Source organism: Rattus norvegicus, chromosome 12 (genome assembly GCF_036323735.1).
Source record: "Rattus norvegicus strain BN/NHsdMcwi chromosome 12, GRCr8, whole genome shotgun sequence".
Classification (NCBI taxonomy): domain Eukaryota; kingdom Metazoa; phylum Chordata; class Mammalia; order Rodentia; family Muridae; genus Rattus; species Rattus norvegicus.
The window spans coordinates 8,134,403-8,152,488 of record NC_086030.1 but is presented as its reverse complement, the minus strand read 5'-3'; the positions used below and the strand labels follow the sequence as shown (position 1 = coordinate 8,152,488).

Here is an 18,086-nt window from a genome sequence, read left to right as displayed (position 1 = left end):
TGGCAAAACAAATCAAAGAGCACATCAAAACAATTATCAACCATGATCAAGTAGGCTTCATCCAACATGCAGGGGTGGTTTAATATACGGAAAACCATCATCGTGATCCATTATATAAACAAACTGAAAGAACAAAACCACATGATCATTTCATTACATGCTGAGAAATCATTTGACAAAATTCAACACCCCTTCATGATAAAAGTCCTGGAAAGAATAGGAAATCAAGGCCCATACCTAAACATAGTAAAAGCTATATACTGCAAAGCAGTTGCTAACATTAAACTAAATGGAGAGTAACTTGAAGCAATCCCACTAAAATCAGGGCCTAGACAAGGCTGGCCACTCTCTCCCTACTTATTCAATATAGTTCTTGAAGTTCTAGCGAGAACAATCAGACAACAAAAGGAGATCAAGGGGATACAGATTGGAAGAGAAGAAGTCAAAATATCACTATTTGCAGATGATGTGATAGTATATTTAAGTTATCCGAAAAGTTCCACCAGAGAACTATTAAAGCTGGTAAACAACTTCAGCCAAGTGGCTGGGTATAAAATTAAATCAAATAAATCAGTAGCCTTCCTCTACACAAAAGAGAAACAAGCTGAGAAAGAAATTAGGGAAATGAAACCCTTCATAGTAGTCCCAAATAATATAAAATACCTCAGAGTAACTTTAACCAAGCAAGTGAAAGATCTGTACAATAAGAACTTCAAGACACTGGAGAAAGAAATTGAAGAAGACCTCAGAAGATGGAAAGATCTCCCATGCTCATGGATTGGCAGGTTTAATATAGTAAAAATGGCCATTTTACCAAAAGCAATCTACAGATTCAATGCAATCCCCATCAAAATACCAATCCAATTTTTCAAAGAGTTAGACAGAACAATTTGCAAATTCATCTTGAATAACAAAAAACCCAGGATACCTAAAACTATCTTCAACAATATAAGGACTTCAGGAGGAATTACTATCCCTGAACTCAAGCAGTATTACAGATCAATAGTGATAAAAACTGCATGGTATTGGTACAGAGACAGACAGATAGACCAATGGTACAGAATTGAAGACCCAGAAATGAACCCACATACCTATGGGCACTTGATTTTTGACAAAGGAGCCAAAACCATCAAATGGAAAAAAGATAGCATTTTCAGCAAATGGTGCTGGTTCAACTGGAGGTCAAAATGTAGAAGAATGCAAATCGATCCATGCTTATCACCCTGTACAAAGCTTAAGTCCAAGTGGATCAAGGACCTCCACATCAAACCAGATACACTCAAACTAATAGAAGAAAAACGAAGGCACCATCTCGAACACATAGGCACTGGAAAAAATTTCCTGAACAAAACACAAATGGCTTATGCTTTAAGATCAAGAATCGACAAATGGGATCTCATAAAACTGCAAAGCTTCTGTAAGGCAAAGGACACTGTGGTTAGGACAAAACGGCAACCAACAGATTGGGAAAAGATCTTTACCAATCCTACAAGAGATAGAGGGCTTATATCCAAAATATACAAAGAACTCAAGAAGTTAGACCACAGGAAGACAAATAACCCTATTAAAAAATGGGGTTCAGAGCTAAACAAAGAGTTCAAAGCTGAGGAATGCCGAATGACTGAGAAACACCTAAAGAAGTGTTCAACATCTTTAGTCATAAGGGTAATGCAAATCAAAACAACCCTGAGATTTCACATCACACCAGTGAGAATGGCTAAGATAAAAAAACTCAGGTGACAACAAATGTTGGCAAGGATGTGGAGAAAGAGGAAGACTCCTCCATTTTTGGTGGGATTGCAGACTGGTAAAACCATTCTGGAAATAAGTCTGGAGGTTCCTCAGAAAATTGGATATTGAACTACCTGAGGATCCAGCTATACCTCTCTTGGGCATATACCTAAAAGATGCCCCAACGTATAAAAAAGACACGTGCTCCAATATGTTCATAGCAGCCTTATTTATAATAGCCAGAATCTGGAAAGAACCCAGATGCCCATCAACAGAGGAATGGATATAGAATATGCGGTATATCTACACAATGGAATATTACTCAGCTATCAAAAACAATGCCTTTATGAAATTCATAGGCAAATGATTGGAACTGGAAAATATCATCCTGAGTGAGGTAACCCAATCACAGAGAAACGCACATGGTATGCACTCATTAAACTCACTGATAAGTGGCTATTAGCCCAAATGCTTGAATTACCCTAGATGCATAGAACACATGAAACTCAACAGGAATGATCAAAATGTGAATGCTTCAGTCCTTCTTTAAAAGGGGAACAAGAATACCCTTGGCAGGGAATAGAGAGGCAAAGATTATAACAGAGACAGAAGGAACACCCATTCAGAGCCTGCCCTACATGTGGCCCATACATATACAGCCACCCAATTAGACAATATGGATGAAGCAAAGAAGTGCAGGCCAACAGGAGCCGGATGTAGATCTCTCCTGAGAGACACCGCCAGAATACAGCAAATACAGAGGCGAATGCCAGCAGCAAACCACTGAACTGAGAATAGGACTCCCGTTGAAGGAATCAGAGAAAGAACTGGAAGAACTTGAAGGGGCTCGAGACCCCATATGAACAACAATGCCAAGTAACCAGAGCTTACAGTGACTAAGCCACTACCTAAAGACTATACTTGGACTGACCCTGGACTCTGACCTCATAGGTAGCAATGAATAGCCTAAGAAGAGCACCAGTGGAAGGGGAAGCCCTTGGTCCTGCTAAGACTGAACCCCCAGTGAACGTGATTGTTGGGGGGAGGGCGGCAATGGGGGGAGGATGGGGAGGGGAACACCCATAAAGAAGGGGAAGGGGAGGGGTTAGGGGGATGTTGGCCCAGAGCCCGGGAAAGGGAATAACACTCAAAATGTAAATAAGAAATACTTAGTTAATAAAAAAAAGTAATAAAAAAAGAATTATAAAAAAATTGGCATATCATTTTTGTGGATTTTTTTCCTTTGATAACTATCCCCTTCTCTTTCAGTTAATTTTGGTTTGAAGTGTCTTTTTATTGCTACATTTCCTTTCATAATAAAATTACAGATTTACATTTAATAAAGGAAGCCTGATTATTCATACGCTAGCATATTCAAGGTTACATAAATCAAAACAATGGTTTTTTTTCCTCCTGAAAAACATTTGAGGTTGGGAACATCATTAAACCTAACTATTTTCCAGGAATTTGTGAAAGCCAAAGGCATTTCTGTGTTTCTTTTCACATTTGTTGGTTTCCACTCTTCCTTCTTGAGAAATAACACCCTTAGCTGTTCCCATGCCTGTGCCCACATATTCATTATGTCTTCCCATGAGCTTAATTTAAACCCCAGTTTTCTAAGTTTGGGTATGTTGTGTATTCATATTCATTACAATCTAGAAACTCCTTAATTTCTTTCTTTTTGACTCATTGCTTCATTCAGTTGAGAGTTTTCAGTTTCTGTGAGTTTGTAAGTTCTCTGTTTTTTTTTCTGTCATTGTTGATATTTAGGTGGATAGGGTGTATAACATAAGAGTTTATTTCCATTTTTACCATTTATTGAGACTTGCTATAAGACTGAGAATGTCTTTTTGAAGAAAGTGTCATGAAGTCTTGAAAAGAAGATATATTCTTGTCTGTTTGGTTGGAATGTTCTACAGATATCTGTTAGGTCACTTGGTTTATAACATACTTTAGCTTTAGTATTTCTATATGTAGTTTTTGACTAGATGACCTGTTCATTGGTGAAAGTGAGACATTAAGTTCTCCACGAACTCATCACTCACTGAACTCCATCCCTTTTCTTTCTGTTTTAAAAACAAGAAAAAAAACCAGAAAACAAATACCCAACACACACACACAAGCAAAAGACCAATACAACAATAAGTGCCCAAACAAAGAAATATGTATAAAAATTAATTTTTAAATAATCTATCTAAGTAGCACTGAGCTTCCTGGGTTTAGAGCCTGCCCTGAAGTGTGCCTCCACTGGAAGAAACTACTTTTTTCTTTATGAGAGTGTGTCTTTTGCAGATAACTTCTTGGGTTAGGGTAGTGCATGCAAGATGATTTTTACTACATGTAGTTCAAAGTGTCACCACTATACCCAACTCACCAGTATAATTTCGGTTGGCCATTCTATTGTATCCTCAGATAAAGATAATTGTTGACCAAGTGGACCATAAGGGGAAAATTATCCAACTTTCACCTTAAGTTGAAGACCTTCTGGAAAGTTCCAGTAGTTGAGAATATCATACTCTGCATTCAATTTCAATTTCTCATCCAAACTCACTTATTCTCCAGAGGGATTACGAAACTGCATATTCTTCAGAAAAGGGTGCAGCTAAAAAGGATAGATTATGCATTACCTTATGATTAAGTTAGTACCAGAGTGAAGACAAATAACGCAAGTGAAAGTCTCTTATTATGTATATCTTTGAAGCATAAGGCAAATTTAAAACAGGTATAAAAAACATAGGACAAATGGCAGCATATGTATGACTAATTGTGTAACATTTCTGAAAATGTCAGTCCAACAGACAGTTCTGAATCATTCACAAAATACTTAGTAAACGAATGAAAGTGAGGTAATTGTCAGTTTGTCTAAGAAAAGTTAGCCCATCCATTTATTTTCAGAATTAACCTGTCTTGGTTTCCTTTCTGTTGCTTTGATAAAGAGCTTACAGGTTACAGTCCTGAAGACTGTGGAAGGCCAAAACAAGAAATCAAGGCAGGAACCTGGAGGTAGAAAATAAAGCAGAGACTGTGGAGGAATGTCCATGGCTTACTCAGTGTTCATTCTTATGCAACTCAGGACAACTTGACTAGGGATGGCACTGTCTACAGTGGGCTGGCCTCTTCAACATATCATCAATTGTTAATCAAGAAAATGACCCACAGACTTGCCCACACGCCAATCTGATAGATACAATTATTCAGTTGAGTTTACCCCTTCCCATGTAATTTTCATTTGTGTCAAATTGAAAAGACTAGCCAGTACATTGCTCAGAGTAAAATGAGTCCTTGAATACCTAAAATGGTGATAGATAAAATTCTTTAAGTGTCAGGAGTAGGCTTAACATTACTTAGACACACCGGTAATTTTTCTTACAGAGATGTAGTTCAGTTGGTAGAGTCGCCTAGCATTGGTGAAATCCTGGGTTTGATCCCGGCTATGCATAGACTGGGTATAGTTGTTCATGTCTGCTATCTCAGCACTCAGGATGTAGAGGAAGGAGGATCAGAAGTTTGCTGTAGGTCTTGGCCGCATAGTACATGTGAAACCAGGAAATCTAAGCATATTACATTCTTCAAAAACAGCAATAATGAGAACAACAAAGAAATAGTTTTCCTTCCCTTTTTATTTAAGTAAATAAAAAGGCATATGCTGAAAGGACCTTAAATCTTACTGCAAAGGCAGTCTATTTCAAAACATTTAGGAAATGAAATCAGCATAGATGTCCATACTGATAAATAGATAATTAAAATGTGGTACATTTACATAATGGACTCATTCATCTGTAAAGAAAAATGGAATTATGGTAATTTTAGGAAAATGGATGTAACTGGAAATCAACATACTGAATGAAGCAATGTAGGACCAGGAAGACCAAGGTAATGTGTTCTTTGTCATTTGTAGATGATAACTTTGAATGGTTAGATTTGTAAACTTACTCTGGGATGTTTATAGGGACCAGGGAGTTAGAATGTGTTTATGAGAGAGGGAAGGAGAAGAGGCAATAGGTGCTGAGGAGGACATATTAGAACACTTAAGGAATGGTAGAGCATTGTAGGTAGAAAAGTTTAACCCAGAATAGGAGTAGAGAATAGAGAAGAGGATGGGGAGATAATTTAAATAACCAAGTATGAAAAAGGTCTGTGGAAATCTATTTGTTTTTCTGTCTGGTAAAATTATAAATAAAAAACTTATTTAGAATTGAGGCATCTTGCATTATTGGATATTTCTTCTCACAGAAGCCAAAGATTAAGAAGCAAAAATCCCAGTACTGGGTATAGATTAATTTCTTAGGAAATATTTGTCAGGGGATCCAGAGATTGCCCAAACAACTCAGGCGATTGCCATTGCTTCTGCTTGTCCATCACTCATATTATTGTTAAAGGTACCAAGCTAGACCTGAGCCTAGAGTCCTTTCTCTAGGCTAACCTTCAGGGGTGAAAACCATAGATAATTTTAGGGAAGCAAAATCATCAATAGTACCCAGCTGCAAACCCTTTGATTATGATAATGACCTCTTTGTCTAGATATGTTAACTGGGAAGATAGTAACATGAATGTAACAATGAATTTGAAACACAGAACATGGAGGGAATTCATAGCTTTTAGTCGTGTGGGGGAGGACATTGGCCTTAGCAAGGAACATACAGTTACATTGCTAAGTAGAAATGATATCCACCTGCTTTCTAAATACTTATGATAATACTCATGTGTTAATTTTGCTTTCTGTATTAATTAGAAGAATTTCTTGGAATGAGTAGTGGGTAATAAAAAGGTTTATAAGTGGTCAAATTCCTAAGAAATAGTATATTTGACTTATGTAAAAGTTAGAATGATAAAATGTCCTTCATAGGCACAGATATTTGAACAGTTTTTCCTTCGTTGGAGCTGTTGTTAGGAGGAGGATTAGGAGATGCTGCCTTGTTGGAGAAAGTATGCCATTGGGTGTGTACCTTCAGAGTTTAAAGATTCATACTGCCCCAGTTTGCCAGCTCTGATTCATTCTTGAGTTAGAGGGTGTGAGCTCTCAGCATCCCGCTTTGGTTGTTAAGCAGGCCTAACATGTCCTCTCATGCTGTCCTTACAATTATGGCCTCTAAACCTCTAGAACTGTAAGAGGAAGACAACGTTCTTTTGAGTTGCTTTGTACACAGTGCTTATTCGCAGCAACAGAAATGTAACTAACACAGATGTTATTAACCAGGAAAGACATATTGCTGTGAAGAACAAAACCATGTTTTTTTGTGGAAGAATGTGGGAGTTTGTGGAACTTTGGATTAGAAAAGCAGTTGATTGCTATAAAGAGAGATTAAAGGGCCTTTTAGTAGAGCCTGGAAGACACTGTTGAGAACAGCATATATGAACTCTGGGGAGAGATCAAGAGGTTGCAGAAAGGAAAAACAGTAGCAACTGGATAAGAGGCCATTCCTATGACATTTGGGGGTAAAATTCCACGTGCCTCTGCCTTCGTCCTAAAAACCTGCCCCAGGGTTTTTAAAAAGTACCAAAGTGATTTCTTGGTGGGTGAAATTTCAAGACAGCCCAATACTGAATCTGTGACATCATTATTGTTAACAACTCTTACAGAGATCTAGAATGAGAAAGAACAAGTGGAGCAGAAAAGAAGTAAAAACTGCGGCTTGCAGAGAAGAACATTGGGAAGCTAATGCTGGAGGCACTTTCTATGGTTGAAGAGAGGCTGAGATTATTGTGGAGATTAAGAAGAGGCTTTCCCTGCTTTGGAATAAAGAGAAGGATGGACTCAGGTCAAGACCTTGAGATAAGTTTCCTACTTGGTAAAGAAGTACAGTGCTTTTTGCCACTAATACCAAGTGAGCAAAAGCATTATTGCTAATGCGAATGAGGCTAGAGAGAAAATGCAATGTAAATTGACAGCAGAACTTAATCACATCATCTATGCGGTGTTGACTTTAGAGATATAGATAAATAGGATGTAAGAATGATTACTACTCTGTTGTTTAGGATCATTGCCAAGGCTGGGCATGATATGCTACAGAAGTACCTGTGTATACGTCCTGACAGAGCAGGAGACCCTGAGAGGCCATTATGTGAAACTGTGAACCTGAAGCCTTGGTTGTAGTAGAGATATCAGGATGTTGGAGATGCCAGGATTGTCAGAAATCTGCCAAGGAAGCTGCATATAGGAAGTGGTACCATCCTATGAGAAAGATTTATGCTGCTGGCAGCAAAAGTGGAGGGGTGGACCCCTTTGAAATAATATTTCCAGTCGTCAGATATGGAACTAGAGGATTTAGTGTTTGCTTTGCTGGGTTTCAGTCTTGGTTTGGTCTAGTATGTAAAGGTAATGTGTGTTTTTTGCCAGTATGTATTGGCAAAATGTAACTTGCTTTTTGCCACAACAACGGTTTGTTCTTAGGGATTACATTGTGTCTCAGAACTGACTTTGGACCTTTAAACAGTGTTGAGAATATAAATGACTGTGTGGAATTTTTTATTATATCATGGCCAAAACATTTGGAGTCTAGAAACTGGAGTATGGATATTTGATTTAGAAACATTCCCCTTAGGCTCAGATATTTTAACCTTTGGTCCTCACTTGGTGGTATTATTTGGCGATGTTTAAATAGTTCAGTCTTATTTAAGGAAGTATATAACTTGAGTTTGTCTTTGAGAGTTTAGAAATGTATCCCACTTCTTGGACACTGTTTCTGATTTGTGGTTGAGGTAAAAATATGAGTTGTCATTTGACTGTTCCAGCTTTCATGCCTGCTTCTATGCTTTCCAGTATTATAGATTTTAGCTCTGGAAATATTAGGCAAAATAATATATTCTCTCTTTTAGTTATGATGTTTTATCACAGCAGCAGAAGAATAATTAATAGACAGGGCTTGCTTGTAAATGAGACACACTAAACCCTCAGGGAATATTGCAGAAGACAGGGCCATAGGAAGTAAGCTATAGAGGATAAGTATAAATACACTGTACTTTGGATGATAATCTGCTGTTGCATACATGAATTTGTTGCAGTATTTATTATGCATGTATGACCTGTGTTAAATTTTACTCATTACAATCCATCATTCAGTGGGGGAGTAACACATGAGTCTCTATACCTTACTGAAGATCTATGGTCTGGTAGTGGTTCCAGGAGAGGAAGTGCCATTCTCTGCAGTGTTGTAGCTAGTAATAAATTGCCCATGTTTTGGTAAATAACTCAGTCATGGTTATGTGAAGAATCATAATTAAACAGAGTGAGACACAGAAATGATGTGAAAATGAGAGGTATGTCTGTTGGATAAAAGGTTTCAACTCTAGGGGGAGGGGACAAGATAGTTTGATTAGGATAAAAAGATCAAATACTTACTATATACACTTAAGAAATGATAAAAAAGCTGTATACAAGGAATGGCAAAATTGATTGTTTACTTTTCCTGTCATTTAAGAATTTTCTATGGGAAGGTGAGGTCTTCTGTTTGATCATACTTTGAAACTTCTTGAGCTTGAAAGTGGAATGTCAGTTGGTACAAAATTGAAAACAATGATGATGTCTAATCTCTCAGACATTTTAGTACTCAATAGCTCAACATGGAGAGTAGGGTACCCTACCATTTCCATAGATCATTGTTGATATAGCTAGTGTTGTGTAGATCCAGCACAAGTAACTTCAGCTTCTATGAGTTCAAGATTGCCATGATTGCATTCTTAGAAGATGATATTTGCAGCACTTCTCCATATCTTTCAGCAATATTCTTTCCATCCCCCGTTCTGGAATTATTCCTGACCTCAGAGAAGCGTGTTAGAAATAAATGTCTAGTATAGAGCTCAACACTCAATAGTCACTTATTCTCAGCACCTGGAACAAGTGTGACTGAATCAGTGCTTACTGTGAAGACAGGCTTCTTCTATTGTGGCTGAGAGTAGCACTGGTATATAATAGAGCCTTAAACTATTATTTACAAGGCAGTTTGGCACTATGTAAATTTAACTAAACAGTTATAAATTCCCCATTACAGCTTATTACTTCCTCAGCTACATGGTACAGCAAGATTCAAATGCATCTGGGCAAACTCAGATCTGCAACTCCTTTCAGGTTTGTTGACTGCATCACACTTTTCGATCTTGACCTGGTTCCATACCTTGTTCACAGCTTTCCTTGGCAGGCATCCCATAGCTCTGGAATCTCTAACATCTTGGAGTTTTCAATGAAATACAGGATTTATCTGCATAGCTTTACACAGCAGTTTCTATGGGCCGCATGCAGGGATACTCCTGTCATATACCTGGCCCCAGTGGTTTCCTTAGTCACAGAGGGAGATTTTATAACCCATTTCCTGTATCCTTGACTCTAAAGCCAAAAATATGTGGCCTTAACTGTCAAGTTCTGCTGCTTGCAAGGTTTGGAATATGGCCTCTTGTTCAACTGCATCTGTATCAAATTTCTCTCTTGGATGTTTTCCTTCACTTCTTATGTTTTTCTTTAATTTCTTTTCACAAGTTGGAAGCTTAGCTTGGTGGAGTCTTTCCCTGTGGTCATCACCCCTTTATCCCATTTAATATCAGTCTTTAAAATCTTATCTTTTTGAGTACAGGAATTAGTCTGATTACACTTCCTGGTGTTCTCTTCTCCTTCAAATCAAACCTTTTGTATTTTTCCTTGCTCAGCATGTTTCTTTTCATTATAGATCTGCATAAAATCATTAAGCACCACCACAGAATTAGTATTAGACTGTCTTGATATCTCATCTGCTGATATCATTTATCCAGAACTCTTAAATAAATTGAGGGCTAAAGCCCAGGCAATTTTTTTAGACAAGCAAAGAAAACAGACACTTTCCTCTTACAAATATTACAACAATGATCTGTCACTTACTAATATTCTCCTCTGAAACCTCTTGAGTCAGGCCATTATAATTTACATTGTTTTTGGCAACACTGCCCATATTGCCCCTTAAGCCCTGCTTAAAACATTCAACTGCATTTTTAATACCAAGTCACAAAGTCCACATTCTGAGAATAAGAAGCATACTCAGGCCTTCATGGCAATACCCTACTCCTATAGCATGCTGAAACAAGAATAACAGTTTGGAGGTGTGACTGATCCACATTACCATGGGAAAATGGGCTTGTTTCTCCACAATGGAGATAAGGAGGATTATGACTTGATTTCAGAATATCCTTTAGGGTGTTTCCTAGCACTGTCATGTCACTTAAATCAATGGGAAACTTCAAAAGCCAAATCAAGACAAGATGATATCAAGACAAGAGGACATGAAGCTATTAATCATTACTCCAGGAAAAGCACCAAGACTTGCTGAGGTGCTTGCCAGGGGTGGAACAAAGACAGGATGGGTAGTAGAGAAACATAAGTATAAATAGAAGCTAAGACCACATGACCAGTTGTGGATATGAGAATTATAATTGACGTGAGTGTTTCTCTTATATTTGTTAAGAATGTGTTTATACAGATATCTGTCTTTTCGTCTTTAATTTCTCTATTGTGTAATGAAACATCAATTAAGAGCATATCAGTGGTTATCATATTTATATTTGAGACTCTAGACATTGTCTATCAAGGGGCATTGCCTCTTATGTTAAATTCATAGTGCAATTGTAGTTGTATGAGGGACAGCTATATCATGTTTAGGTGTCATTATGACCTGGTTATTGTTTTTCTTTAAAAACTAAGCAGCCATAAGTTATGATTGTGTGTCAAGTTGACAAGTGCTGGGCTTGTGTTGGATATTCTTGGTTGTGAATTTGACTACATCTGTAGTCAACTAATACCCAAAATGGAGGGTACACCTGTGAGGAAGTTTTGCATAATTTGAAGTAGGAAGATCCACTTTTAATGTAGATGTTTGATGTGGGAAGAGAAGCCTTTAATACCAATCTTTTGATTTAAGAAAACAAGTCTTTAATCCAGAACTGGTATATATCTTCTGCTGAAATCCTACATAGAACACAGAAGAGGGAAGCTTATGCTTTTTGCTTGCTTCCCCTCTCCTCTTTAGCAAGTCAATTTTTTCCAGGGGAATTATAGCCTACTTCTCCTGGGTTCCTTCATATACTAAAGACCAGCTGAGATGTCCAGCATTGTTGACTGAACCACAATTGGATGATTGGACTTTCTCTTTATAGCCAGCCATTGTTGGATTAGCTGGACCACATCCTAAAAGTCACTCTCAAGAGCCCAGACTAATACAATCACTGATGCCCTTTCTCTCCAGCAGCCTGCATCTGATACTATGAAATTTGGCCAACAAAGATGTTTACAGCTCAATTGTAATCGCATGTGATGTGGTATGGGTTACCTGATGCACTAGGTTACTACACACTATTTTTGGCCTGTTACCAAAAGGAGTGACAGGAACCTATATTTTTTATTGTTGGTTGGGGACTCTTGGGGGTCTCTTTGATCAAGGAGTCATATGAAGTTGTCTTATACCTGTTACTAGAATTTTGTTTAGTAACTCTTGGCTTCTATAAACACTCAAATTATCTAGCCATATAATGTTTCTATCCTCATATCTTTAAAAGAATATTATTTCAAGTTAAATTACATATATTAGGTTTTCAATGGTTTTGTCATACATTCTTTGTTATGATTAGCTATCTCTCCTGTTCTCCCTTTTAAAAAAAAATTGTTTTATTTATTTACATTCCAAAAGTTGTCTCCTTTTCTGGTCCCCATTCCAAGAGTTTTTCACACATCTCACTATCCCATTACCCCTGAGAGTATGCTCACTCCATTCCCCTTCTCCCAGGCCATCAAGTCTGTATAGGATTAGGCCCATCCTTACCCACTGAGGCCAGACAAATCCTCAGTTACATATGGGCCTGCAGCTTTGGGTCAGACAATGTATGATCCTTGATTGATGGCTTAGTCTCTGGGAGATGTGAGGGGTCTGGGTTAGTTGGCAATGTACCCTTCCTATGGGGTTACCATCCCTTTGAACAACTTTAGACCTTCCCCTAACTTTTCTTTTCTTTTCTTTTCTTTTCTTTTTCTGAAGTTTAAATCTTTTTTTCCATCTTTATTAACTTGGGTATTTCTCATTTACATTTCAATTGTTATTCCCTTTCAGGGTTTCCAGGTCAACATCCCCCTAACATCTTGCCCTCCCCTTCTCTATGGGTGTTCTCCTCCCTATCCTTCCCCCACTAAAACTCTCCCCCCAACAATCATGTTCACTGGGGCTTCAGTCTTGGCAGGACCAAGGGCTCCCCCTTCCACTGGTGCTCTTATTAGGCTATTCATTGCTACCTATGAGGTTGGAGCCCAGGGTGAGTCCGTGTATAGTATTTGGGTAGTGGCTTAGTCCCTGGAAGCTCTGGTTGGTTGGAATTGTTGTTCACATGGGGTCTCAAGCCCCTTCACACTCTTTGAGTTCTTTCTCTGATTTTTTCAACAGAGATACCGTTCTCAGTTCAGTGGTTTAATGATGGCATTCGCCTATGTATTTGCTCTATTCTGTCTGTATCTCTCAGGAGAAATCTACACCCCATTCCTGTCAGGCTGCAATTCTTTGCTTCATCAATCTTATCTAGTTTGGTGACTGTACATGTATAGGCCACATGTGGGGCAGGCGCTGAATGAGTGTTCCTTCTGCCTCTGTTCTAAACTTTACCTCCCTAATCCCTCCTTTAAAGAAGGAGTGAATCATTCGCATTTTGGTCATCCTCCATGAGTTTCAAGTGTTCTGTGCATCTAGGGTAATTCGAGCATTTGGGCTAATAGCCACTTATCAATGAGTGCATACCATGTGTGTTTTTCTGTGATTGGGTTACTTCACTCAGGATGATATTTTCCAGTTCCATCCATTTGCCTATGAATTTCATAAAGTCATTGTATTTGATAGCTGAGTAATATTCCATTGTGTAGATGTACCACATTTTCTGTATCCATTCCTCTGTTGAAGGGCATCTGGGTTCTTTCCAGCTTCTGGCTATTATAAATAAGGCTACATCATAGTGGAGCATGTGTCTTTGCTATATGTTGGGGCATCTTTTGGATATATGCCCAAGAGAGGTATAGTTGGGTCCTCAGGTAGTTCAATGTTCAATGTTCTGAGGAACCTCCAGACTGATTTCCAGAATGGTTGTACCAGTCTGCAATCCCCACAACAATGGAGGACTCTTCCTGTTTCTCCTCACCCTCTCCAGCACCTGCTGTCACTTGAGTTTGTGATCTTAGCCCTTCTCACTGGTGTGAGGTGAAATTTCAGGGTTGTTTTGATTTGCATTTCCGTTATGACTAAAGATGTTGAACATTTCTTTAGGTGTTTCTCAGCCATTCAGCATTACTCAGCTGTGAATTCTTTGTTTAGCTCTGAACCCCATTTTTAATGGGGTTATTTGTCTCCCTGCAGTCTAACTTCTTGTGTTCTTTGTATATTTTGGATATAAGCCCTCTATCTGTTGTAGGATTGGTAAAGATCTTTTCCAAATCTGTGGTTGCCATGTTGTCCTAACAACAGTGTCCATTGCCTTACAAAAGCTTTGCAGTTTTATGAGATCCCATTTGTTGACGCTTGATCACTTAAATATACTATCATATCATCTGCAAATAGTGATATTTTGACTTCTTCTTTTCCAATCTGTACCCCCTTGACCTCCTTTTGTTGTCTGATTGCTCTGGCTAGAACTTCAAGAACTATATTGAATAAGTAGGAAGAGAGTGGACAGCCTTGTCTAGTCCTTCATTCTAGTGGGATTGCTTCAGGTTTCTCTCCATGTAGTTTAATATTAGCTACTGGTTTGCTGTATATGGCTTTTTACTATGTTTAGGTATGGGCCTTGCATTCTATTCTTTCCAGGACATTTATCATGAAAGGGTGTTGGATTTTGTCAAATGCTTTCTTAGCATCTAACAAGATGATCATGTGGTTTTTATCTTTCAGTTTGTTTATATAGTGGATTACATTGATGGTTTTCCATATATTAAACCATTCCTGCCTGCCTGGGATGAAACCTACTTGATCATTATGGATGACTCTTTCAATGTGGTCTTGGATTCAGTTTGCAAGAATTTTAGTGAGTATTTTTGCATCGATATTCATAAGGGAAATTGGACTGAAGTTCTCTTTCTTTGTTGGGTCTTTGTGTGGCATAGGTGTAAGAGTAATTGTGGCTTCATAGAAGGAATTTGGTAGTGCTCCATCTGTTTCAAATTTGTAGAATAGTTTGGATAGAATTGGTACGAAGTCTTCTATGAAACTCTGCTATTATTCTTCACTGAACCCATCTGGACTTGGGCTCTTTTTGGTTGTGAGACCTTTAATGACTGCTTCTATTTCTTTAGGAGTTATGGGGTTGTTTTAATCGTTTATCTGTTGCTGATGAAACTTTGGTACCTGGTATTGGTGCAGGAAATTGTCCATTTCCTCCAGTTTTTCAATTTTGTTGAATATAGGCTTTTGTAGTAGGATCTGATGACTTTTTGAATTTCCTCTGATTCTGTAGTTATGTCTCCCTTTTCATTTCTTATTTTACTAATTTGAACACACACTCTTTGTCCTCTCATTAGTCTGGCTAAGGGTTTATCTATCTTGTTGGTTTTCTCAAAAAACCAACTTTTGTTTCTGTTGATTCTTTGTGTAGTTTTTGTTTGTTTATTTGTTTGTTTGTTTGTTTCTACTTGGTTGATTTCAGCTCTGAGTTTGATTATTTCCGCCCTTCTACTTCTCCTGGGTGTACTTGCTTCTTATTGTTCTAGAGCTTTTAGGTGTGCTGTCAAGCTGCTGATATATGCTCTCTCCTTTTATTTCTGCAGGCACTCAGACCTATAAGTTTTCCTATTAGCACAGCTTTCATTGTGTCCCATAAGTTTGGGTATGTTTTAACTTCATTTTCATTAAATTCTAAGAAGTCTTTAATTTCTTTCCTTCTTCCTTCCTTAACTAGGGTATCACTGAGTAGAGCATTGTTCAACTTCCATGTATATGTGGGCATTCTTTCCTTATTGATATTGAAGACAAGCTTTAGCCCGTGGTGGTCTGATAGGATGCATGGGATTATTTTTATCTTTCTGTATCTGTTAAGGCCTGTTTTATGACTGATTATATGGTTAATTTTGTAGAAAGTACCATGAGGTGATGAGAAGAAGGTATATCCTTTCATTTTAGGATAAGATGTTCTGTAAATATCTGTTATGTCCATTTGGTTCATGTCTTCTCTTAGTCTGTCTATGTCTCTGTTTAATTTCTTTTTCCCTGATCTGTCCATTGATGAGAGCAGGGTATATAAATCTCCTACTATTATTGTGTGAGGTGCAATGTGTGCTTTGAGTTTTAGTAAGTTTTCTTTTATGTACGTAGGTGTTCTTGTATTTGGAGCATAGATGTTTAGGATTGAGAGTTAATCTGGTGGATTTTTCCTTTGATGAATATGAAGTGTCCTTCCTTATCTATTTTGATGGCTTTCAGTTGAAAATCAATTTTGTTTGATATTAATATGGCTACTCCAGCTTGCTTCTTCAGACCATTTGCTTGGAAAGTGGTTTTCCAGCCTTTTATTCTCAGGTAGTGTCTGTCTTTGTCTCAGAGGTGTGTTTCCTGTATGCAGCAAAATTCTGGGTCCTCATTACATATGCAGTTTTTAATCTGTTTCTTTTTATTAGGGAGTTGAGTCCATTGATGCTGAGAGATATTAAGGAATAGTGATTGTTGCTTCCTGTTATCTTAATATTTGGAGATGAGATTATGTTTGTGTGCTTGTCTTCTCTTTGTTTTGTTGCAATACGATTAGTTTCTTACTTTTTCTAGGGTGTAGCTTGCCTCCTTGTGTTGGACTTTACCATTTATTATCCTTTGTAGGCTTGGATTTGTAGAAAGATGTGTAAATTTGGTTTTGTCAGAATATCTTGGTTTCTCCATCTATGTTAATTGAGAGCTTTTCTGGATTCAGTAACCTGGACTGGCACTTGTGTTCTCTAAGGGTCTGTATGACATCTATCCTGGATCTTCTTGCTCTCAAAAATCTCTGGTAAGAAATCAGGTGTAATACTGATAGGTCTGCCTTTATTTGTTACTTGACATTTTCCCTTTCTGCTTTTAATATTTTTTCTGTATTTTGTGCATTTGGTGTTTTGACTATTATGTGACAGGAGGAGTTTCTTTTCTGATCCAATTTATTTGGAATTCTGTAGACTTCTTGTATGCTTATGGGCATCTCTTTCTTTAGGTTAGGGAAGTTTTTTCTATGATTTTGTTGAAGATATTTACTGGTCCTTTGAGTTGGGAGTCTTCACTCTCCTGTATACCTATTATCCTTAATTTGATCTTCTCATTGTGTCCTGAATTTCCTGTATGTTTTGGGCCAGTATTTTTTTTCTTTGGTTCTTTTTTTCGGAGCTGGGGACCGAACCCAGGGCCTTGCGCTTCCTAGGTAAGCACTCTACCACTGAGCTAAATCCCCAGCCCCATTTTTTTCTGTTATACATTATCTTTGACAGTTGTGTCGATGATTTCTATGGAATCTTCTGCTCCTCAGATTCTCTCTTCTATGTCTTGTATTCCGTTGGTGATGCTTGTATCTATGGCTCCTTGTTTCTTCCTTTGGTTTTCTATATACCAGGTTGTCTCTTTTTGTGCTTTCTTTATTGCTTCTATTTCCATTTTTAATTCCTTCACCTGTTTGATTGTATTTTCTTGTAATTCTTTCAGGTATTTTTGTGTTTCCTCTCTAAGGGCTTCTACTTGTTTACTTGTGTTTTCCTGCATTTCTCTAAGGGCATTCTTTATGTCTTTCTTGAACCCCTCCATCATCATGAAGAAATATGATTTTCAATCTAGATCTTGCTTTTCTGGTGTTATTGGCTATTCAGTGTTTGCTTTGGTGGGAGAATGGACTCTGATGATGCTATGTAGTCTTGTTTTCTGTTGCTTTGGTTCCTCTGCTTGCCTCTTGTCATCAGGTTTTTTCTGGTGTTACCTTGTTCTACTTCTGACAGTGGCTTGACAGTCCTATAGGCCTGTGTGTCAGGAGTGCTGTAGACCTTTTTCCTATTTTTTTCCAGACAGTTATTGGAACAAAGTGCTTTCCTTTCAGGTCTATAGTCGCTCCTGTCCACTGGCTTTCAGCTGTTCCTGTGGGCGTGTATCCTGAGTCCACCAGGCAGGTAACTTGGAGCAGTAAATTTGTTCTTACCTCTGTTCTCAGGCCTGAAGTCACTCCTCAGGCCTGGGTTTCAGCTCTTCATGAGGGCAACATCCAGAAGGGCCTGTTGCTACTTTTGGAATGATTTTTTTTGACAAGTTTCACCCATTTACCTGAAAATATGGTGATTTTATTTTTGTTTACATATAAATAACAGTCCTTTGTTGGTAGGCACCACATCATTATGCATTCATTAGCTTATGGATATTTAGGCTGATTTCATT

At 38.0% G+C, this 18,086-nt stretch overlaps 1 pseudogene; it reads right to left on the bottom strand.

The window, feature by feature from the left end:
- Window positions 1-18,086, bottom strand: part of Vom2r-ps91 (vomeronasal 2 receptor, pseudogene 91) — a 72,397-nt pseudogene that overhangs the window by 37,986 nt on the left and 16,325 nt on the right.